The sequence below is a fragment of the Macaca mulatta genome, chromosome 7 (assembly GCF_049350105.2).
Source record: "Macaca mulatta isolate MMU2019108-1 chromosome 7, T2T-MMU8v2.0, whole genome shotgun sequence".
In the NCBI taxonomy this organism is placed as follows: domain Eukaryota; kingdom Metazoa; phylum Chordata; class Mammalia; order Primates; family Cercopithecidae; genus Macaca; species Macaca mulatta.
Window position 1 is genome coordinate 86,098,244 of NC_133412.1, and position 14,707 is coordinate 86,112,950.

The following is a 14,707-nucleotide window of genomic DNA, read 5'->3' on the forward strand; positions in this document are numbered from 1 at the left end:
AGTTGGAGTTTCCACAAGTGAGTGAAGTTCTGATTTGGTTTAGATAGATTTGTATTCCAGAATTAATCTCAAAATCTCTTCTGGTTTGTGTTAACAGTCACAAGACTTGTGTGGAAATCAAAACCAAGGTCTGGGATTCTATTTATTGCTTCCTGGGATGCCTTCCGCCGCCAAGCTTTTCGTTTCAGAATGAACTGACGGAGTTCTAAACATCAGCTGCATCCTAACAAACTGTAGGGCTTGGGTCTCAGCGGGCTGATGGGGGAGCCGCTAGCATTCCTCTATGTGGTGGTCTCTTCAGGAGGGCATTGGATTACATCGTCCGGCAGCCACCAGCTCTTCCTTTGGCCTCAGCAAACCTTGCAGTGGTGCCTTTTTTTTCCTACACAGCAGGCCCCACTAGCGCCTCTTTGGCTGCTGGGGCCAAATCCCAGGAGCCGGCGGGTGTGGGGCCCAAATTGATAATTGTGTCCATTGACTTTCCGTTCCCAATTCCACCTCTTTCATTATGTTGGGGAGCTTTGTCCCACAGAAGATTATGCAGTGGATTGCAGAGGAGATGGGACTTCAGGAAGATAGAGCACACAAAAACGTGTGACAAATTGCAATGACAGGGCTGCGATGGTCGCTTGTGATGGAGTGAAATTAAATCCCCCACCAAACAATACTGCTTTATTCTATGTCTATGGGGACCCTTGTTGGGCCTAGATTGAGAGAGAAAGTCAGAAGAAGAGAGTAAGAAGGATGCACTCACACAGTCAAAAGGATATTTTTTTCCACATTCATCCGATTTACTTTCTTCAATAAAATTGCAATATAACACATATCTAGAAATGTGGTAAATGTATGGGCATCCCTGAGCAACAACGTAAGAGTGTAGGATGCTCTTTGTGAGTGCCTCACTAATACTTTTTATAATAGCCCAAGTATAAGACACAAAGCTAAATCCTTTCTCACATTCAATGTCTTGATCTGTTACAATTTCGAAGGGATTGTATTAGGATCCTGGTTAAAAAGAAGAATCTGCATGAGCACTCCAGGTCCTTATTTTTCTAGATATATTATGAGGCTTGTACACCCAGCACTCTTCTTCCACCTTATTACATCAGCGCCCTAAGAAGAATTGATACTTCTTTTTCCTGCCAAACACAAATGTCTGGGAAAATGAATTTCAACTTCTAGGCCTCCCTGAACTCAGAGTACAAAGAACTTACTGGGCACTTTGTCATGAATCTCAACTTTTGACATCCCCAGAGTAACAGCCTTAGCTCACCTCCCAAAATCAGTAGAACTGTCCCCCTGCCAGCTAAGTATGGAGGTTACCTCGTAAGTCTCCCTCCCTTCTGAGAAAGCTATCGAAAGATATTATTGTCAAGTTGTCCAGGAGGGGTGAAGTTAAGGTGATTAAAACTGAATCTTGGCCATGTCTCACATTTGTAATGCATTTTCTATTGTGGTAAAATTCACATAACATAAAATTCACTATTTTAACCATTTGAAAGTACCCAGTTCAGTGGCATTTAGTTCACACTTTTGTGCAACCATCACCATTATATAATTTCAGAACATTTTAATCACCTTTCCAAAAAAACCTCGTGCCCATTAAGCCAACACTCCTCATTTTTCTCCTTCCCTCAGTACCTGGCAAACACTAATCTGCTTTGTGTCTCTATGGCAGTGCCTATTTTGAACATTTCATATAGAAGGAATTATTTAACATGCTTTCTTTTGCATCTGACTTCCTTCACTTAGCATAATGTTTTCAAGGTTCATCTATGTTATAGTGTGTATCAATGCTCCATTTCTTTTCATGGCTGAATAATACTCCTTTGGATGGATATACCACATTTTGTTTATTTATGCATCAGTTGATGGACATTTGGGTTGTTTACACTTGTTTGGCTTTTATGAACAATGCTGCTATGAACACTTGTGTGTGCATGTTTTTGTTTGAACATGTTTTCAATGTATGTGTGGGGTATATACCTAGGAAGCGAATTGCTGAATCATATGGTAATTCTATTTTTGACTTTTTGAGGAATTGCCAAACTGCTTTCTACAATGGTGCCATCATTTTTACATTCCCAAAGGCAAATATGAGGTTTCTAATTTCTCCACACTCTTGTTAACGTTTACTATTTTTCATTTTCTTAAAAGGCCATGCTAGATAGTATGAAGTGCTATCTCATTGTGGTTACAATTTGCATTTTCCTAATGAATAATAAGGTGGTGCATATTTGCATATACTTATTGACCATTCATATTTCTTCTTTTTTTATTGGAGAAATGCCTATTCAAGTCCTTTGTCCATTTTTTAAAAATTGGATTGTTTGTCTTTTGGTTGTAGAGTTAATACATTTTGACAGAATGGTGTCAAACACTTTGGAAGGCCAGCACTGTAAGAGAGAGTAGTGAGCAACAGAAATGAGACTATATTTATTGTGAGCCACGGCATCCAAGGACCCTGCATTGACCCTTGCTTTGTCATTCAGGAAGTCGATGAACTAAGCCAAGTTCTTAACATCACAATTCGTAGTGTTGTTGATAGAATGGCAATAATAAGACTAGCCTTCTTGGGTTGAAATGAAGATTAAGTGAGATCATGTACATAAAGCTACTGGTTCAGTGCCTGGCATATAGCAGTAATTCCAAGCAAACATATGGCTTGAATATTCAGCTTGCCATTATGGCTGGCAGCAGGGAAGAGAAAAAACCTGATGATTCAGTAATAAATGTATGGCAACCTAGGACCAAAACCATTCTTGACAGAATGACTGTTCTGCTCACCTCCCCGGTGGAGAAACCTGGAGCATTGACCTACCGGCACATTTCGCCAGGTAGTGGCTGAGTCAAATAAAACCAAAGTTGGAGTCTTAACTTCAGGGAAGGATTTCAATCAAAAGTTTATAGGCTTCTGCTGTTAAGTAATTCAAGCAGTGAGTTGATAAATATATACTGAGCATCCACTCTATGCCAGTGGCACAGAGATAATGAAAATACAGCCTGACTTCAAGGAAAAATGGAGATGAAATGAGAAATGGAAAGATAAGTCCTCACATCACTGCCCCAAAGGCATAGGCCCAGTAACACGTTGTGTTTAAATGGTCATTAATAGAGAATTCTTCAAGTAGAGAAAACCTAGATTGACAATATCAATCCATTTAACTAAATCTGTAAAACAAACAGTTGTAGAACACAATCTTTTGATCATTTGCTTAATGAAAAATTCCCAGTTTTGCTTTGGATCTGTGGTTTAGAAAACATATGGTATTTTAATTCTGTTAATATATCATAAGAGAAATATCAACACACTGTAATTGTTTTTCTAGTTGAGTTTGATTTCTTCTTCTTAAGTAATATAAAGTAACGGATTAAGAAAAAAAAGTAACTGATTAAGAAAAAAAGTGTAAATTCCCGACTCAGAAACAACGTCAATGATGAATTAATTCACTTAGAGGGAAAGATTTCTCCAGGGAATATAGAAAATACTGAGTTAAAGTTGATTTCCTAACACATGACTTGTGTTCAATAAAGGTTTAACGTACTTTTTGTTTGGATTTAGTCTGTTATTTTAGATGCATATAATTATGGTGAGTGATTGTTCCAGACACTTAAATGCTACAAAAAAAAAAAAAAAAAGGATGTTTTCTTTTTCGTAGTTTTAGTGTATTCAGTATTTGTCATTAGGGTACCTGGATCTAGAAAATAATTGGGCCTTTTATTCTCACTACCCCTTCCTCAAGTTGTACACACAGAGAAAGTTGAAGGTAAATGCAAGTTATTTGTTTAAACATCAGGGTAGCCAGGCACAGTACCATGCCACTGTATCATAAAGTAAATTATTTCTATCTATTGAGTTTCACCTTCCCAGTTTTTATGGCTATTGTCACTATTATTGTAACATTCCTGGTTTGTTTGAATGCAACAGTAGTTCAAGCTGAGACAATTTTTATATACCAATTCTCTGACTGTTTCCCATCTCCCCTGATTCCTCCTCCCCCACTAAGCACACCCCAGCTTCAGTTGCCATGGCCAGACTTTAAAAACATTTCAGACTTAAAAGGTTAAGATCTAAGGGCTGCTGATTTTATCTGGGCTTTTAACTAACACAGGCAGGTGGATTAGAGATATGTGTACAATCCCCACTCTAGACACTTGGGTAAATATGCACATGTGCTAGGGCAGCCGAGGAAGCAATCTGATGTTATTGTCTATTAATTCCAAAGTGGAGATTAAAGAAATCAGTAGTGTAAATATCAAAAAGGATTTCCACTTACATATAAGAACATTACTGAAGCAGACTGGTTGCTCCAAATTATATGAAGGCTTTTTTTTTTTTTTTTCTTTAAGAAAAGTGTGAATTTGTTTTACTTGAAATTTGCATATTTTTTGTCTCTCTTTGTCTGCATGGAGGGTGCTAACCCAAGTAGGAATTCTGTGCACATGGTAGTAATTTGTGCTGCTTAGAGTTTCCATGTAGTTTTACCACAATAACAGATATATTTGCCAGAGTTGTAATGTAGAGTTAAATTTTACTTTTTGGCCTCTCTTTATGTAACATTTCCTAGAAATGTCAAAATAGGGGTGAGGGAAGCTGCGTATGAAGTTCAGAGCATTTCTAACTTTAGACAGTTTAAAATCCCCATATAGTTCAGCAGACTTTTCCTCTAAGTTTCAGAATCCAAGCTGAAGTTAAGCCACCCTTGTGCCACCACAAATGAATACCATCTGATGGCTGGAGAAGTTAAAAATCCGGCGATTTTCCACCCTGCTGCAAGTGAGCTGAAGTAGACGTTCCAAAGCTGTGCTTCAGGGGGGGAAATGTCAATTAAAATGCAGGTGCCTCAACTTCAACAAAAGTCATCAAGAATCACCATTAGCTTTTATTATACTATACATCCACTTAAAACACACACATGGCCTCACAGGGCTTTTTAATCAGCCCAGCAGTACAGGGAACCATGTTGGAAAAGTTACAGAATTTTTAGGAATTGTAATAAGAGGTAAGTTTTTCGCCCTGTCTTGCAACACATCAATCAGAGATCTCAGTCCATCTTTAGAGGATGTACCTGTGCACTTGGAATCAATTCTAAATGGAACCCATAACTACTCCATAACTCTTTTCTGAGTGATTATGCCCAAAAGAAAAAAAAACAATAGCTATACAGCATCTTCAAAAATGCTATGAGCTACAATGCAGAATATTACTATATGATATCCAACCAACCAGCCAACTCTAACCAGGCACCAGATCAATCCAGTGGAAACTATGCTTTAAACTTCTTTTTGGCATGAGCAGACAGAGCAAAGGTCAGTGGCCATTCAAAGGAGGAGCACCAAGTGCCTGACTCATATTGGTCTAATGCAATTTAATGCACAGGCATCAGGAAGAAGGAAGGGAGGGAAGCAGTTGTCCTCCAGAAGAGGCAAGAGTCTTGCAGAAGTCTTCCCCTGTCAAAAATATGACATTGTCTTTTCTTCCTCTTGGAGTTCAATGTGGATAAACATGGTCACTGGTTCTCATGTGAATCAAAACGTCATTCCTTTTCACCCTAAGACTAGCTGATCATTTCTTCACATCTCGGCAGAAGTAACTTTCGCATAATGAGCATGTGCTTCTCTGCAGAATAGCCAGCTGGGATGAACTGCACTGGAAAAAAGAGAAAGTTTTGATTAGGAATTGGCGGGGGAGAAGAAATATATATTTGAGGCAAGAATATTTCAGGAAAGAAGAGGCTTGGGAAAGGTGGAATAAGAGGGGCTTTGCCTACCTCACATGGTTGAGGGGGCAGGAAAGGGGCAACAGGAGCGGAGAAACAAGTGAAGAAAACGAAGCTAGAACACAGGACTAACCAACTACAGTGTTTGAAACAAATATAAAAACCTAACCCAGATATTGATAGTTTAATTGCAAGTATTCACATGCGGGTAGCACATAGTCAAAATTTCAATCCATCACTGGACTGCATCAGAAGTTGACAGATTTTCAACCCTGGCATGCAAGGACACTCATCTCGGATTCTGTTGGCCTAGGGGATGAGGAGGCTGCATGAAACCAGGCAGAGAGGTGGTTCTGGGAAAGAGGGAGGGGCAGGTGGCATCTTGGAAAGATTCCTCTGGAAATGAGGCCATCTTGTGTCATCTTTGGCAAACTTACGAGGAATGTGGCAAGTCAGTGTTGAATTTTGGGGAAACTCCTAAGAATAAAGTTCCCAGTTCTACCATTTTTACCTGGAAAGTGAAGGAGTCCTAGTCTCACCTTTATAGAATTGACAGAAAAAAATAAATAATTAAAAAAAAATTTAAATTTGGGTTTCATATTACACCCTAACATAAGTCTTTAAATTAAAGCAGAAAATACATGTAGGGATTTGGCTTTTAAAGTACAATTTTCAAAATTATTTTAAAAAGTAAAATACATTAGGTGGCTCCCTGATACATATGACTTTTTACAGAAAGCTGTCAAAAGGAAGCCCAATTGAAGTACTCTTACATTTTAACACTCAACTATAAGGTGCTTGCGAAATCTGGAATACAACAATGTAATTCCAACAACTGTGACATATCTCTTGGTAATTTCCCTGATCTTCAGACACTGGAAGAAACATCAAAGAATGAAAATGCCAGTGTAGGGCTCTCAGGATGTTTTTCTGGGTAAGTGTCTATGAAGGTGGGAGGACAAAAAAAGGGTAAAATCAGTCTTTGTGACAAATGATTAATAGTTCAAAGTCTTGATGGCTTTTCTATGAAGAACAGACCTAGGAGGAACAGTATGAAATAAAACAGATCACCTCAATTAGCTTGTCCACACCCTCTTTGGTGTTCTGAAGGAGTACATTCTCAAGGTGAAAAAGCACTTTAGGCCCCAGGCTCTCACTGCACCCATGAACATTTAGGTGTCCCTGGTTTTCAGAATCAGAGCACCTGGATTCTGTTTGGTAATTGCATCTCTTTCTTGGCAGCAAGCAAAAGCCATATTATAAAAAGAAAGGTGGCTGGGTGCAGTGGCTCATGCCTGTAATCCTAGCTCTTTGGGAGGCCGAGGCAAGTGAATTGCTTGAGCTCAGGAGTTCAAGACAAGCCTGGGCAATACGGTGAAACCCTGTCTCTACTAAAATACAAAAAATTAGCCGGCGTGGGCCTGTAGTCCCAGCTACTTGTGAGAATTGCTTGAACCCAGGAGGCAGAGGTTGCAGTGAGCCAAGATTGCACCACCGTACTCCAGCCTGGGTGACAGAGCAAGACTCCATCAAAAAAATAAATAAATAAAAATAAAGGAAAGAAAGAAAAAGAAAGAAGGAAGGAAGGAAGGAAGGAGAGAGAGAAAGAAAGAAAGAGAAAGAAAGAAAGAACGAAAGAAAGAGAGAGAGAGGAGGGAGGGAGGGAGGGAGGGAGGGAGGGAGGGAGGAAGGAAGGAAGGAAGGAAGGAAGGAAGGAAGGAAGGAAGGAAGGAAGGAAGGAAGGAAGGAAGGAAGGAAGGAAGGAAGGAAGGGAAAGAAAGGCATATGTGGATACATGAGCCATGCCATGGGATGGAGCCAAAAGATCACCCCTTTCTAGTCATCTAACCCTGGCATGAGTCATTTAACCTTTCTTAGCCTCAGTTCTCACATCTGTATAATGGAAACAATATCTTGTTCCGGAATGAAGTTCACATAGGAAATAGGTTGAAACCTCTGAGGCATTTCCCACATGGAAGGAGCTGTTATTATTCCAGGTTTCCTTCTCTGTTCTGTTGAGTTCCCATGTGTCCACAACTAAACGAAAAACCTAGACATATGTTTTGTCTATCACCAAGGCACACTTGGGGATTCAATTTCATTGTCTTCCATGTTGAATTCCTACCCTGGTCTACTTTTCAGTTGTAACTTTTACGACAAACCACTTTTTTGAAATTCGGCGAACTAAAAGAAGACAACTTAAAAGAATAAGTAAGTACATGGACCAGCACAAATCTCAAAAAACAAAACAAAACCTTACCAGCTTTCTATCACTAGGCAACCTCTCTGAAACCCATCTCAAACTCGGTGAAAAGACAGAGCATTCCTGAAAAGCTGGAGTCAAACCCAAATTGCACACCCTTATATGCAAAAACCAAATCCAATTCAGGATGCAAGTCAGCTTTAAATTGAAATAAATAGATGGATAAGGAAGCTATTCGAAAAACAAGGGACTTTAAAAAAACAAATAAACAACAACAGAAAATCTTCCCGGTGCACCTGCTGGAGATGCTGTGTGTCAGGCTCTCCATTTCAACCCTAACCTATATTTGATATGGTGTTGTTGCAGCTGTGGGACCAGGGTGGTTTATTTAAGTGGCTCCAAATGCCTGTCAGTGTGGCAACCAGCTGAATACATAAAACAGGTTCTCCAAATCCTTTATGGCCCAGGGTCAGAGTAAATGGAATAATAAAATCCAAATGCTTTTGTCTCATTTTCCATCACCCGGCCCTTCCGCATAAATCTGCAGCTTCACAGTGACCTTCGCGTTCAGTGCGGGATGAGGCCGCGGGTCGGAGATACATTTGGTCTGCATCTTGGGTCTTTAAAAGCTTTTTCCAATTAATTTTAACTGGCTTCCATAAGGATCAAGTACAGTTTCCTCCCCTCCCTCCTCCCCTCACTCCCACCTTTTTAACCAGCCAAGTGACAGAATGCTCTAGGGTAATACAACAGGTATCAACCCCATTATGCTCCGGATGGCCAAGACAAAACATGATTCCAAGTCCCAGAACATCTGAAAGAAACATACTCTTCTTTCCAATCCATGGAGACAGACTTGGGTTTTATTTGGTGGCTTCACCTCTAGCTGCTGCACATCTGTGCAAAGTGGGGAAAACATTGTAAAGTCCTTCTGACAACACTCCTAGTACAAACTCTGGAAATCAGGGTATGCATGTCTTTGGAGTCAGCTGAAGGAAGCTCCTGTCTTATTATTTCTCTGGGCATTTGAAGGCACAAAAATAGAAAATTTGATCTGCCTAATGGACTTGTCATTTGAGTGCTTCAGGAGACTAAGAGAGGAGGAGAATGAAGGTGCATGGGATGAATGACAAGGATCAGAGAAGGATGCAAGAGGAAGGTCCTGGAAAACTATGACCTGGGGCTTCTTTCTGGCACCGACCTTTGCTACCCGCTAAGCTAAAGGAGGAAACAAATAGCACCAGAATGATGTAATGGGGGCATGTTTATTTTCATTCAGCACAGAAACATGTTTATTTATCATGCCTTTTTTGGGGGGGGTGGGGGCTAGATATGGTGAGGGAAAGAGACTTAACTAAGACATAATTCCAGATTCCCATGTTCCCAATCTAGGTCACAGAACTTGCCTAGAAAACAAACATGCCTAAGTTTGAAAAGTATTGTAATGAAAGGGGATGCTTTCAATAAGAACGTTGAATCTTTTGCTCCCATCAGTAACTTGGGTTCTATAATCACTCCCAAGCCCATCACATAGGCATTTTCCACTTCCATTTCATCTCTATTTGGACTCTTTTCTTTCCTATTTCCATAATTGTATTTTCCTTACCTGTAGTTATCTCTGTCTTTTCACTCTTTGTATCTCCAGAAAATATACTGAATTTTTTTTTTACTAGTAATTTTTATTTTATTTTATTTATTTTATTTATTTATTTTTTTGAGATGGAGTCTCACTCTTTTTTTTAAAATTTATTTATTATTATTATACTTTAAGTTGTAGGGTACATGTGCATAACGTGCAGGTTTGTTACATATGTATACTTGTGCCATGTTGCTGTGCTGCACCCATCAACTCGTCATTTACATCAGGTATAACTCCCAATGCAATCCCTCCCCCCTCCCCCCTCCCCATGATAGGCCCCGGTGTGTGATGTTCCCCTTCCTGAGTCCGAGTGATCTCATTGTTCAGTTCCCACCTATGAGTGAGAACATGCGGTGTTTGGTTTTCTGTTCTTGTGATAGTTTGCTAAGAATGATGGATTCCAGCTGCATCCAAGTCCCTACAAAGGACACAAACTCATCCTTTTTTATGGCTGCATAGTATTCCATGGTGTATATGTGCCACATTTTCTTAATCCAATCTGTCACTGATGGACATTTGGGTTGATTACAAGTCTTTGCTATTGTGAATAGTGCTGCAATAAACATACGTGTGCATGTGTCTTTATAGCAGCATAATTTATAATCCTTTGGGTATATACCCAGTAATGGGATGGCTGGGTCATATGGTACATCTAGTTCTAGATCCTTGAGGAATCGCCATACTGTTTTCCATAATGGTTGAACTAGTTTACAATCCCACCAACAGTGTAAAAGTGTTCCTATTTCTCCACATCCTCTCCAGCACCTGTTGTTTCCTGACTTTTTAATGATTGCCATTCTAACTGGTGTGAGATGGTATCTCATTGTGGTTTTGATTTGCATTTCTCTGATGGCCAGTGATGATGAGCATTTTTTCATGTGTCTGTTGGCTGTATGAATGTCTTCTTTTGAGAAATGTCTGTTCATATCCTTTGCCCACTTTTTGATGGGGTTGTTTGTTTTTTTCTTGTAAATTTGTTTGAGTTCTTTGTAGGTTCTGGATATTAGCCCTTTGTCAGATGAGTAGATTGCAAAAATTTTCTCCCATTCTGTAGGTTGCCTGTTCACTCTGATGGTAGTTTCTTTTGCTGTGCAGAAGCTCTTTAGTTTAATGAGATCCCATTTGTCAATTTTGGCTTTTGCTGCCGTTGCTTTTGGTGTTTTAGACATGAAGTCTTTGCCCATGCCTATGTCCTGAATGGTACTACCTAGGTTTTCCTCTAGGATTTTTATGGTATTAGGTCTAACATTTAAGTCTCTAATCCATCTTGAATTAATTTTCGTATAAGGAGTAAGGAAAGGATCCAGTTTCAGCTTTCTACTTATGGCTAGCCAATTTTCCCAGCACCATTTATTAAATAGGGAATCCTTTCCCCCTTTCTTGTTTCTCTCAGGTTTGTCAAAGATCAAATGGCTGTAGATGTGTGGTATTATTTCTGAGGACTCTGTTCTGTTCCATTGGTCTATATCTCTGTTTTGGTACCAGTACCATGCTGTTTTGGTTACTGTAGCCTTGTAGTATAGTTTGAAGTCAGGTAGCGTGATGCCTCCAGCTTTGTTCTTTTGACTTAAGATTGTCTTGGAGATGCGGGCTCTTTTTTGGTTCCATATGAACTTTAAAGCAGTTTTTTCCAATTCTGTGAAGAAACTCATTGGTAGCTTGATGGGGATGGCATTGAATCTATAAATTACCTTGGGCAGTATGGCCATTTTCACGATATTGATTCTTCCTATCCATGAGCATGGTATGTTCTTCCATTTGTTTGTGTCCTCTTTTATTTCACTGAGCAGTGGTTTGTAGTTCTCCTTGAAGAGGTCCTTTACATCCCTTGTAAGTTGGATTCCTAGGTATTTGATTCTCTTTGAAGCAATTGTGAATGGAAGTTCATTCCTGATTTGGCTCTCTGTTTGTCTGTTACTGGTGTATAAGAATGCTTGTGATTTTTGCACATTAATTTTGTATCCTGAGACTTTGCTGAAGTTGCTTATCAGCTTAAGGAGATTTTGGGCTGAGACAATGGGGTTTTCTAAATATACAATCATGTCATCTGCAAACAGGGACAATTTGACTTCTTCTTTTCCTAACTGAATACCCTTGATTTCTTTCTTTTGCCTGATTGCCCTAGCCAGAACTTCCAACACTATGTTGAATAGGAGTGGTGAGAGAGGGCATCCCTGTCTTGTGCCAGTTTTCAAAGGGAATTTTTCCAGTTTTTGCCCATTCAGTATGATATTGGCTGTGGGTTTGTCATAAATAGCTCTTATTATTTTGAGGTACGTTCCATCAATACCGAATTTATTGAGCGTTTTTAGCATGAAGGGCTGTTGAATTTTGTCAAAAGCCTTTTCTGCATCAATTGAGATAATCATGTGGTTCTTGTCTTTGGTTCTGTTTATATGCTGGATTCTGTTTATTGATTTGCGAATGTTGAACCAGCCTTGCATCCCAGGGATGAAGCCCACTTGATCATGGTGGATAAGCTTTTTGATGTGTTGCTGAATCCGGTTTGCCAGTATTTTATTGAGGATTTTTGCATCGATGTTTATACTGAATTTATAAAGAAAGAAAACCTCTACATTAAACGTGAAAATGCATTTATCTAAAATTCGATTGCGTTTCACAACCTTATAGAACGTTCTAGCAGAAAGCAACCCTGGATTTTGTTTGGTTTTGACCTCCTTTATTTTGCAGGAATAAAGGCAATCTAAGGAAACTGAGGATCTGAGGAAGGAATCCATGGTCAAAATACATAAAGCCAGTTAGGGAAGGTCTGGGCGAGCATATTCCACAACCAACCGCCATGCATTCAGCTTTTTTTATTAAGTACCTTCTGAAATGAGTTCTGTTAACTATTGGCTTTTCTGTTTAAGAATTTTGCTGGTGCGCTGAACCTGGGTCATCACATTTCATCAGTTCTCATTCCACATTGTACTAACCTGGAATTGGTTAAACTTATAAAACATATACATGAAGCTGATATTCCCATTGCTGCAATGGCTAACAAACTAAATAAAAAAGAAAATTTGGCTCAATCCTAGGACAAATAGTCCCCAACCTAAAGTCAACATCATCCACATCATCTAAGTCAGGCCTATGCAAGAACCAAGATTGGTGGAATAGAAGCTATAAAGTACGTATGCCAGAGAAAATATTTCAACATAAATTTTTTAAAGTTGATTAAAAGGCTTAACCCTAGGTAAATTAGCCCTTAAATTGTTTAGTAAGGATGTATTTGAAAGGAATATGAATGGTTGCGCTGAAATCAAAGGAGGCGGCATGACACACAATGGAAAGTGATAAACCCCAAACAGTATGCAGTCTGTCTTGCTACTTTCTAGGGAATTCATCCACAAAAGAATAAAATAATGGGATCCTGTGAGAATTGAACATCATTCATATCTACCCTCTGAATCTTCACCATTCAGGTTTAGCATGGACAATTCATTAGAAAGGCACTTAAAAGTTTTTAAAATGTGTCATCCGATTTCTTTTGTTTTTGTTACCCTTTAATTTTTTTTTTTTTTTTTTACTTTTTTAACAGCTCATTTTGTGGGGAAGTCTTTATTATATAGTCCAAAACACACCTCTGAAGGACTTCAAGGCTAACTATGTGGTATCGTGAAAAAGCACGAGTTTTCAATCAAAATACCTGAAGGTCCAAAATCCACCTAAGAAACTCAGAACAGATCAACTTAAACTCTGTGATTCTCAGTTTCTTTATCTGTAAAATGTGGGCAATAAAACAGATCTTACAAGCGTATCATAAAGATTAAGTGAGAGCAAAAATTAGGTGAGATAGTTAAAAGTTAAATGAGATAGCATAAGTGGTGGATACACAGTAGCAAATACAGACCACTCCCCCACCCTCCCGCCCACATACACACACACATTCTCCTAACTTGTGGTTCTACTCTTGACCTTGGAATGTTGCTGTGTTATTTCCCACCCGACACCCAACTAAATATTCGAAGGCATGGGCTCTTTGGCCAGGTTCCACAGCCCCAGTTGCAATGACCCTATCTCACACCCCTCAACACTTCAGTTATTTTCTGAGTATCCTCTGTTTTCTCATATCCTTCTCAAAGATGCATACATAATTTTTAAGCTGTGGGTTAACGAACATGGAGAAAGTAGATATTCTGTTTTTCGAGAACCTCTCATTAATTCAGCATAAGACACATCAAAAGCCTGGTAGTTATTAAGGAAGAGCAGGGTCAGTTTGTAACATGGAGTGTCAAAAAGAGAGCCAGGATAGTGTCCTCCCTTGGTCATTACCTGGCTTGACCAGGGTTGATTGTCCACTGTCCACATTACACAACTGTAAGCACAAGTCCTGCCATTCCTGAATTGGAAACAATTATACTCTTTTGATCCCTACTTGCTTGTTCTTGTGTATAATATCACTTGGTTTAAAACGACTAGGTCTAGTCGCCAAATTCCCTTTGTAAATAAAACAGGATTTTTCAGAAGAACTTTCAAGAAAGGAAGTGAGAGAAATCTATAACAGCTTAGCCAAGTTTCTCCTGAATTAAACATCAATTTTAGAAATCAGGAACCAAGTGTTTTGTCCAAAACTTGAGCTATAATTTGAAAAATATTACAAAACAGAATACTAGTTTTTCAGCTTAGAAATAATAAACCCATCTTCATGAATAGCGATAATTGTGCAATATGTCCTTTGATCAAGGCAGAGAGTCTATAAAAGCAAAAGCCCCTTTTGGGATATAACTCTCAACTTGTTCACTGAATGCTTATATTCCAATTCATTGGCATGAGCATTCACAAAATCAAAACTTTGAGAAGAAACTCACTTCCTTTGAGAGACTCCATGACCCAATATGAAAGCAAAATAAAAACATAATCTAAATCAAGCTCAAAATTATTTATGGTAGCCATGTTGTATTAGTCTGTTTTCACTCCGCTGATAGAGACATACCCGAGACAGGGTAATTTATAAAGAAAAAAAGAGATTTAATGCACCTGTAGTTCCATGTTGCTGGGGAGACCTCACAATCATGGCAGAAGGTGAAAGACATGTCTTACATGGTGGTAGGCAAGAGAAAATGAGAGCCAAGTGAAAGAAGAACACCCCTTTTAAAACCACCAAATCTCATGAGCCTTATTCACTACCACCTGAACAGTATG

The 14,707-nt window shown here is 39.1% G+C and overlaps 1 long non-coding RNA gene across 1 annotated transcript in view; it reads right to left on the reverse strand.

Moving 5' to 3' along the window:
• Positions 1–4,862: 4,862 nt before the first annotated feature.
• Positions 4,863–14,707, reverse strand: part of LOC144329732 (uncharacterized) — a 119,982-nt gene continuing 110,137 nt past the window's right edge. Inside the window, exon 3 of the long non-coding RNA XR_013395357.1 lies at positions 4,863–5,650. This is a non-coding gene — a long non-coding RNA (uncharacterized LOC144329732). The remainder of the gene's footprint in view (positions 5,651–14,707) is intronic.